This window comes from Rhipicephalus sanguineus, chromosome 10, assembly GCF_013339695.2.
Source record: "Rhipicephalus sanguineus isolate Rsan-2018 chromosome 10, BIME_Rsan_1.4, whole genome shotgun sequence".
Taxonomy (NCBI): Eukaryota; Metazoa; Arthropoda; class Arachnida; order Ixodida; family Ixodidae; genus Rhipicephalus; species Rhipicephalus sanguineus.
In genome coordinates this window covers 38,571,565-38,580,109 of record NC_051185.1, presented here as the reverse complement: position 1 = coordinate 38,580,109, position 8,545 = coordinate 38,571,565, and the positions used below count along the sequence as shown (strand labels likewise).

General features: G+C 46.1%; 1 non-coding gene across 1 annotated transcript; it reads left to right on the top strand.

The window, feature by feature from the left end:
* Window positions 1–1,963: 1,963 nt before the first annotated feature.
* On the top strand, window positions 1,964–2,071 carry LOC119372838 (U6 spliceosomal RNA). Its single transcript, XR_005179728.1, has one exon. It is a non-coding gene; the product is annotated as a U6 spliceosomal RNA (small nuclear RNA).
* The last annotated feature ends 6,474 nt before the right edge of the window (window positions 2,072–8,545 follow it).

Genomic DNA, 8,545 nt, shown 5'->3' with positions numbered 1-8,545 from the left:
TAGCGTCCCTCTTCGCGCTCCACGACACGAGGTCGGTAGCATGCCCAACGAACGCCAACGGAACGCGATCGTCCTAGTGCTCCGGCTTCGCATCGCCTCATGGTCCCCTTTAGCGGGAGATGGTGTAATTTTAGGGGCGAAGCTCCTTAAGGCGGCACCCGTTCGTCCCTCGTAGTCGTAGTAGTCGTAGTAGTCGTAGTGCGTAACCAGTCGTAACGCTAGTACCAGATCTTGACCTCCAAGGTGGTGCTGGTGGGAGATTTTTCCTATGCGTTGTTGAACAATAAAAAATTCGCAGCGTGCGCGTTAACTAAAAGCCGAATTCTTCTGTCTCTCATTCCCCATTAGCAGCCATTGGCATGTTCCAGTAGGAAACGTTAGTAGAAGTAGAAGTGTAAGTGTTAGCTAAAAGCCGACTTCTTCTGTCTCTCATTCCCATTAGCAACCATTGTTTACCTCCAAGGTAATGCCTGGTGAGATTTCTCCTGTGCGTGATTAAACAATAAAAATTTTGTTCAAAACGCCGTTGATTGATGAAATAAACCAACGAAAGACGCCAGATGTTTTCTAAAAGCAAAACGAAAGAACGCCAGATGTTTCTAAAGCAAAACGAAAAGACGCCAGCTGCTTAACGAAAGACGCCAGAAGTTTTCTAAAGCAATGGTTTTCTAAACAATGAAAATTCACAGCGTACATGTAAAATTAAAGTGAGCTGCAAGTCGTCATAACTCTCATCGAACCTTTAGTATAAACGCGCCCGATCTCACGTCGGTGATGATGTACTGGGCAGAATTTACGGAAGATTCACGGTTTAGCGATGAACCTCCGCAGCTTCGCCCACTCATCATCATTCACTCCGTGGATATGCTGTTTTGTTCCTTGCGCTCCTATCGCGCCATTTTAATGTGAACATGAAGTAGAGGTTAAGAAGGTCTTTTATAGTGTTCTTATAGTGCATATAAATGCCTATTTTTGGCGTTCGTGCCAAATGCTTGAAAATGCTTATTTTCAAATTTTGCGCTTATATGAACACTATTTAGCCTCAAGTTTCGCTCTCGGGTGCAGTTTGAGACCGTCATTCGTGTTACCGCGCAACATTGACTGGTCGGAATACTGCGGGGTTCAACCAATTAAGTCCTCTAGTTAAACTAATTCTCGGAAACAACCGCTAGCAGCAGTGAAGTGGGTCACCCCGGTGAGCACTCGCCGCCGCGCTGACATGGCGCGAGCGGTTGGCGAATGCGAAACCGCGAAGAGCCGTCAGCGGAAAGGAGAGTTCTAGATCGGTTTGCGAAACGTCCGAATAAACAGTTTCTAACTTTCTATCTATTAAGTAGTGTTTTTCCGCTTACTACATATGCCTACGAGATACAAAAATGTACCATGTGACATGCCCGCTTGCTCGCCTATGCGCGCGCGATTGCAGCGCTCTCTAATGTTCCATGTGCAAAACGATATGCTTCTCTCGTGGCGGTTCATGACAGCGATAAGCAGGCACAGCGGTCATCGCTTGTGCTGCTGAAACCATCTAGAGGGTTATGGCACGGCCACCACCATCGTCGTTGCCGTGTCGCCTTTTAAGGGGTACACCCGGACAGTTGCCATGGTCGTTTGCGCGCTGAACGTTAGGGAGCATTGCAATTACGATGCACGGGCATCCGTAATAAGCAGCAAAACACATATACGTAATAGATGGAAAGGTAGAAACTGTCGAATAGGACGTTTTCCAAACAGATCTGTAACTTTCTCAATACAATTTTTGCCCAGTTCGTTACTTTAAAAGTTGGATAATTAAATATCCATATTTAATAAATTTATGTGGGACATGAGAAATCCTGTGACTTGCTCCATGGAGTAGTCAACAACACGTATTTGGTCGCATCGTCATGGAGTGCGTCAGCATATCCTCAAACTCTGGCTAGAGTTTAGCTGGGACACCATGTAAAGTTAAACGCAAATTCCTGTATTCTACTTTCCCAAGCACATATACAAAAACTGTAACGATACACAAAACATTAGCGAGGTCCTGCGCAAGGATGACGCGCTAAATCGTGAAGCGTTCCACATTTTTGTCGTCACGTTAACAGAAAAGCAGTACTCTGATATTCATTCGGAACTGTGATTGTTCATTCCTGAAAGCAGTGCATTCGGTGTGATTGCTGTAATATGCCTCAGTTGCAGCATTGTGGAAGTCAAGTCCGCTTGTCGAAACGTCGACTCCAGCGACAACCAGTGTTGAAAAATTTTTAATCTCTCCAGGATTCCATCTTCCCCCGACCCTCTTTTGCTTTAATATGGCGGATAGTTTCTTTTATTGTAAGCTTTGCTTTCAGCCGGCTTGGCGGAAGAAAATAGACAGGAGCAATAAACAAAACTGCCACACATATTCAACAGAAAGAGCCAATCAACGGCTTTCAGAAACAAACAATCACCACTCCGGAACATTTCGGGCAAGAAGCCGAAAAGAAAAATGTGGAACGCTCCAGGCTCATGGGGGCCATCCTTTCCATTCTAATCCATGCAAGCATGTCATTCCATGCAAGGATTATTGCCACGCTAACCAGTCATGCACTATTCATGCTCTCTAGCGTTCCAATCTTGCATATGTACTATCCAAGTACACTACAATACTTTGAGTTCAACTATATATAGCCAGCTATCTTTGGGCCACGAGTTCACTGCGGTGGAAGTCTGATGTTACTTAACGCACAGAAAATAACTTTTCCATATGAGGCCGTAGTAGCTTTTAGCGTATTCTGCGCAATTCCTTTAGTGCAGACAATGAAATAATCGTTGAATTGGGAGTTATTGTACAATGTTTCATAACCGATCCGTGCACGTGCTTTATCTTGTGGCGCCTTTTGACGGGATACGCCCGTAACCAGTCGGTACCCGCCTTTCGAACGACATTTGGCGACGCCCGCCCAGGATGCCCGGTTTAGCGTGCTTTTATAGTTTGTGCACAATTTAGTGGAAGTGCTGTTACTGTTTGTGGACTGTAGTGTCGTTGGAAAGTCCGACAACGTGAATGTTGACACTTGGTTGCCTCTTCTCTGATTCAGTACTGCAGCTTCAGCGGTGAAATTTTGCACGCACGTGCCTAATGTATGCGGCTGTCACCGGATTGATTTGGATCACGTGGCGTTCGTTAACGCCATTGCAACGAAAGAGAAGTACAGGACAGTTATTTATCAACCAAGTTATTTTGTGGAGAACATGAATTATCCAAGTGTCCGATCCTTTCGGGCACTTGTACAACGGGGGTGCAATCATCCGAGTGCAGACTCGCTCACGTGCAAGTAAAAAGAAACATTAAAAGTGAAGAAAGGTAGAAATACTCCCCGAAGAGTGTTCTTTAACGACACAAAACTGAATTCATAGGTTCAGTACATGGAAGCTTTGCTTTCAACTGTCGAGCTGCGGCGACTATCTGATCGTAGCTAACAGATCGAGTGAATTGGCTTTGCGCGCGTAGTTGCGAGACAGCTGAACACTTTCGCATACCATAATCATTGAGTCTACGTTTCCTTTACAATTAGGGCTCTCTCCGGTATGTCTCTACCCTTCAGTTTCTCAACTGCAGCTAACTTGCACACAATCCAGTGAGCGTTCTGTAAGAAGTAAGCAACCTTGTGCATGAGCTCCGTCAGGCTTGCACCCAGCGGTGTAGCCAAAGGGGGGTTCAAACCCCTTGAAATTTTTCAGTTTTGCTTGCCTATATGTACACGCACACATACAAACGCACGCACGAATATACATAAAGTATGGTTGAACATCCCCCCCCCCCCCCGAAAAAAATTTCTGGCTACGTCCCTGCTTGCACCATATAGGTGTTCCGTGCTTGCACGGTCCTATTGCTTTGTTTTCAAATTACGCGACAAATTATTGTCCTGTACTTTGATTTAGGTACACGTATGTAACGGTCGAAGGCCAGGCACTTAACATTATTCCGGTAACGGCTGCATGTGTGCTGGCATGTCTGAGAAAATATCAAATGGTCAACCAAATTTTTCGAACAGTATTTTACGTTCACGTCGTCATACCTTACAAACATGCATATACGGCTTGCCCAACGTTGTACGTAACAGCATGCGGTCACAAGGAAATGAACGTTCGAAACGAGACATGACACATCATGAAGCGAAGCTACGAAGGCGCCGAACAACGGCTTTCGAGATCTAGCGCGGGCGTTTCGTTCAGCTGGGATGTCAGAATCCCTGATAAAATTTACCAGGACGTTCCAGTTCCCGACCTAAAACGAGCAAATGAAACGTCTGTCTGTATGGGAAAGTCAACAGTCTAAACTGTCGAGAAGCGCTTGACTTCACGAATGAGAAAGCTCTATTTGACGGACCATTTGCGCAAATTCTCAGTGGGAGGGACATCCGGGGCTCTGGACGGAAGTGACGCTTGTTCCTCTGCGGATCCACACAAGCCTGCACCAAGAGGCATGCACTCCAGGCTGACGTCATTAGCTGGACGCTCGGTGACCCCGCCTTCGGAGAACATTGCCGCTTGCATGAGCGGGACTATTTCTTTAGTCGCCGAGGCGATCGACTTCCGCGCTGCCGTCGTGTGGGAAGGACCTCTCCGGACTTATTATGTTGTATCCGACCATGTCAATGTCTGGGGCTGACAAAGTCGCCTTTCGCCTTGAAGTCGTCTTAGGCAAATGCATGAGGGACCATGTGACGTTTTTTTTTTTCTTCGATGCCGCATGAGTGTGATTTAGCTGCCTATTGAAAGGTGCACGTGTTTAGGATATATAAGAAAACGAAGGCATTCACAGACGCGTGCACACATACCTTCTTCGTAGAAGGGTCACACTTTTGATAGCAGATCTGTCGATTAGACCTGAAAACAAGGAGTTCAGGGCTTTGGGCTATTTCGTTGGGCAAGACCGTGGGCCCAGCATGGCCTTTGCCATCGAAGTCAAGTGTCATCGGCCGTGCTTCTCTATGCCGAGATTGCATAACTGCTCGATCGCATAGCCCACTGTTACAGGATATTGCTGTCCTGGTGTCCTGACTTCTGTCCTAACATTGGTGTCCTGACTTCTCTCTTGTGTCCGTGTTTGCACACCCTGTCTTTTTAGAATGATTTCTAATAAAGCTCAGTAACGTAGCCTGCTGGGTGGTTTAGTTGATCGAAGGTGAGAAGAAGACATCAGTGAATAAACACAAAGAATAAACGACCGCTGGAAAGACTACAAAGAAGGGATTTCCGAGCACACCTGTCGAGCGGATAATGTGCCCCGAAGGACCGAGGCTATAGTTTGTGACAACCTAAGACAAATTGTAAGCTCCTTCCCCAGAAGTGCTGTGCCCACCCTCCGCCTTTGAAAGACAGCCGTGCTAGTTGGTTTCCGTCAGAACCGTAAGTACTTTTTCCCGGTTAATGTAATGACTACGCATATTAGTATATAACGGTTCACCTATACTACCTAAAACGTTACGTTTGGCTCAGCTGCGATGCAGTACACACTCTAGCTACAACGTCAGAATCCCTGACGAAGTTTACCAGGGCGTTCAAGTTCCCGAACTCTAACAAGCAACATTAACGTGTGTCTGTATGGCAAAGTAAACTGTCTGAAACACTCGAGAAGTGCTTGACTTCCCGAAAGCGAGCAAGCTCTATTGGATGGAGCACTTTTGCAAATTATCTGTGGGAGGGTCTGAGCGGTGGCTGTGGGCAGAGCTGACATGCTTTTCTTAGGTTGTAACCGACTATAGTGCTTAAGTAGGCTTCATGCCCTCTACGCGAATATCTATGCAACACTGTAGTAAGATATAGCTTAAGAAGAACGTGGCATTTCCTCCTCAAAGGCGGATGCGCACAAGCGTGTACCAATGGGCGCACGCTCCAGACTGACGTCATCAGCCGGACGGCCGATGACCCCGCCTTCGGAGAACATTGCCGCTTGCATGAGCGGGACTATTTCTTTAGTCGCAAAGAGGGGGACCAAAATCTGGCCCAAATTGTCAGGCTAATCCCACCTGTAGATACCACCTATAGACATACCAACCGGTCGGTCGTTTGGTCTTTCTTACCGACCAACGGTCAAAATCTTCGCGCGTGCGTTTGTTCGGCTATCATATTCTGTCAACTCTCTAACAAAGCTTTCGCTTAAGTTAGAACTTGTGTGTTGTCCACTTTGCTTGCCCTCGTTCACAATTCGAAATTCTAAATTTGAAAGCGAAAGTCCATTTGTGAAACGTTCGTTACAACGACATTCCTGGTTGCCAAGCCCCCATTTTAGGCACCTGCTGATATTGCAACTTTATTCCATGCGTCGACTGGGTTAATACGTCGACTGGGTAAAGAAAAAAACAAGATGGCTTTCGCGTTTGAGCGGTCTTGGGCGACTCCATAAGAGATCCTGTAGGTTTAGGTTGGCAGCAGCGTCGGGTCCAGTTTTTTAGCAAGCGAATGGCATTAACTTAGCTAACGTGACGACTTTCTCAGATCGTTACGCCGCAAGCGCATACATCATCAGACGATACGAAACGCCTCGAGAATGTACCGGGGGCACGCAAAGGCGTTCAGACTTTCGGCGCCCTTTCAACAACGCTCACGGTTTTGTCAGGAATGTCCTTCGTGCAAGCCAGCGTGTTGTGACGCCTGGCGTGTTTTCACAACACCGGCGGAGTGTAGTCGAGTCCTGCTTATCCTGTTCGCGTTAGCGATGATAACTGTCGTCAAAACACTTGCGCCATAATTTTTTTTTTAGGTTCATAGTGACACCTTTCAGCTACAAATCCCCTTAGAGTATTCTACATGACGGAAATGTGAAGACAGTTCAGAAGCATGCAAAAAATCCGTGATCAAAACTTATCACTTCAACATATAAGATCTTTTGTATATAGGGGTAATATTTTGGCTTAAACGTAGCCTTGGTTAACTGCTCCACATTTTTCAAAATAAACTTCGGTGCTCGATTACAGAAGTAGTCTCATGGCGTAAGCAAATAAAATAACACATCGCAGACCAGATGGCTAGACCAAAGAAATATCAGAGGAAACGTGTGCCACTCCTGTGTCTGAAACAGAACAACCCTACTCCGGAATCCATAACCTGACGGCTCCGTCGAGGCAGTGAACCACGGCTGCATTGTATTCATAGTTTTAAAATATCCCGACGCATTCTGTAGAAATACATGTTGTTGACCACTGCATAGAGAAGGGAAGAAAAAAATCACAGCATATCCACGGAGTGAATGATGATGAGTGGGCGAAGCTGCGGAGGTTCATCGGTAAACCGTGAATCTTCCGTGAATTCTGCCCAGTACATCATCACCGACGTGAGATCGGGCGCGTTTATACTAAAGGTTCGATGAGTTATGACGACTTGCAGCTCACTTTAATTTTACATGTACGCTGTGAATTTTCATTGTTTAGAAAACCGCTGCTTTAAAAAACATCTGGCGTCTTTCGTTAAGCAGCTGGCGTCTTTTCGTTTTGCTTTAGAAACATCTGGCGTTCTTTCATTTTGCTCTTAGAAAACATCTGGCGTCTTTCGTTGGTTTATTTCATCAATCAACGGCGTTTTGAACAAAATTTTTGTTGTTTAATCACGCACAGGAGAAATATCACCAGGCACTACCTTGGAGGTAAACAATGGCTGCTAATGGGAATGAGAGACAGAAGAAGTCGGCTTTTAGCTAACACTTACACTTCTACTTCTACTAACGTTTCCTACTGGAACATGCCAATGGCTGCTAATGGGGAATGAGAGACAGAAGAATTCGGCTTTTAGTTAACGCGCACGCTGCGAATCTTTTATTGTTCAACAACGCACAGGAAAAGTCTCCCACCGGCACCACCTTGGAGGTCAAGATCTGGTACGAGCGTTACGACTGGTTACGCACTACTACTACTACGAAGGACGAACTGGTGCCGCCTTAAGGAGCTTCGCCCCTAAAAGAGAAAGGAAAGGCAGGGATGTTAACCTGTCTAGAAGGACCGGTATCCTACCCAACACTGGGGGAAGAGAGGTCCCCGGGACCTTGTCCCCCCTCCCTTCCGCCAGTGTAGGGGACCAGCCCCTTCCCCCAGGGGTCTTGTCGGTGGAAATTCGAAAGCCAAAATAAACAAAGCAGTCAGACATATTTCAGCAAGAACAGCGAATGCATGGCTTTCAGGAACGAACAATCACCCCTCCGGAACATTTCTGGCAAAGAAGACGAAAAAGGAACGTGGAACGCTACACGATTAGGCGTCACATCCTTGCCATGTGTCATGCCGTGCCATGAACCCTAATGTCATGCAATCTAATCCATGCAGTCGTGCCATGCTATGCAAGGATTATTACCATGCTAATCAATCATGCACTAGTCATGCTCTGCATCGTTCTAACTCTAGTGTATGTACTTATGAAGTACACTACAGGAGTTTGCGTTCGATTATACAGGGTGTTTCAAGAAATGTGTCCAACCTTCTCAAAAAATCAGGGAAATGCGATATTTGCTCAGTGCTTTCAGAATTGCTTTTTCTGTAGCGGCAGGAATCTTAAGGTAGGTAAGGACATCATTTAGGAAAGCAATTAA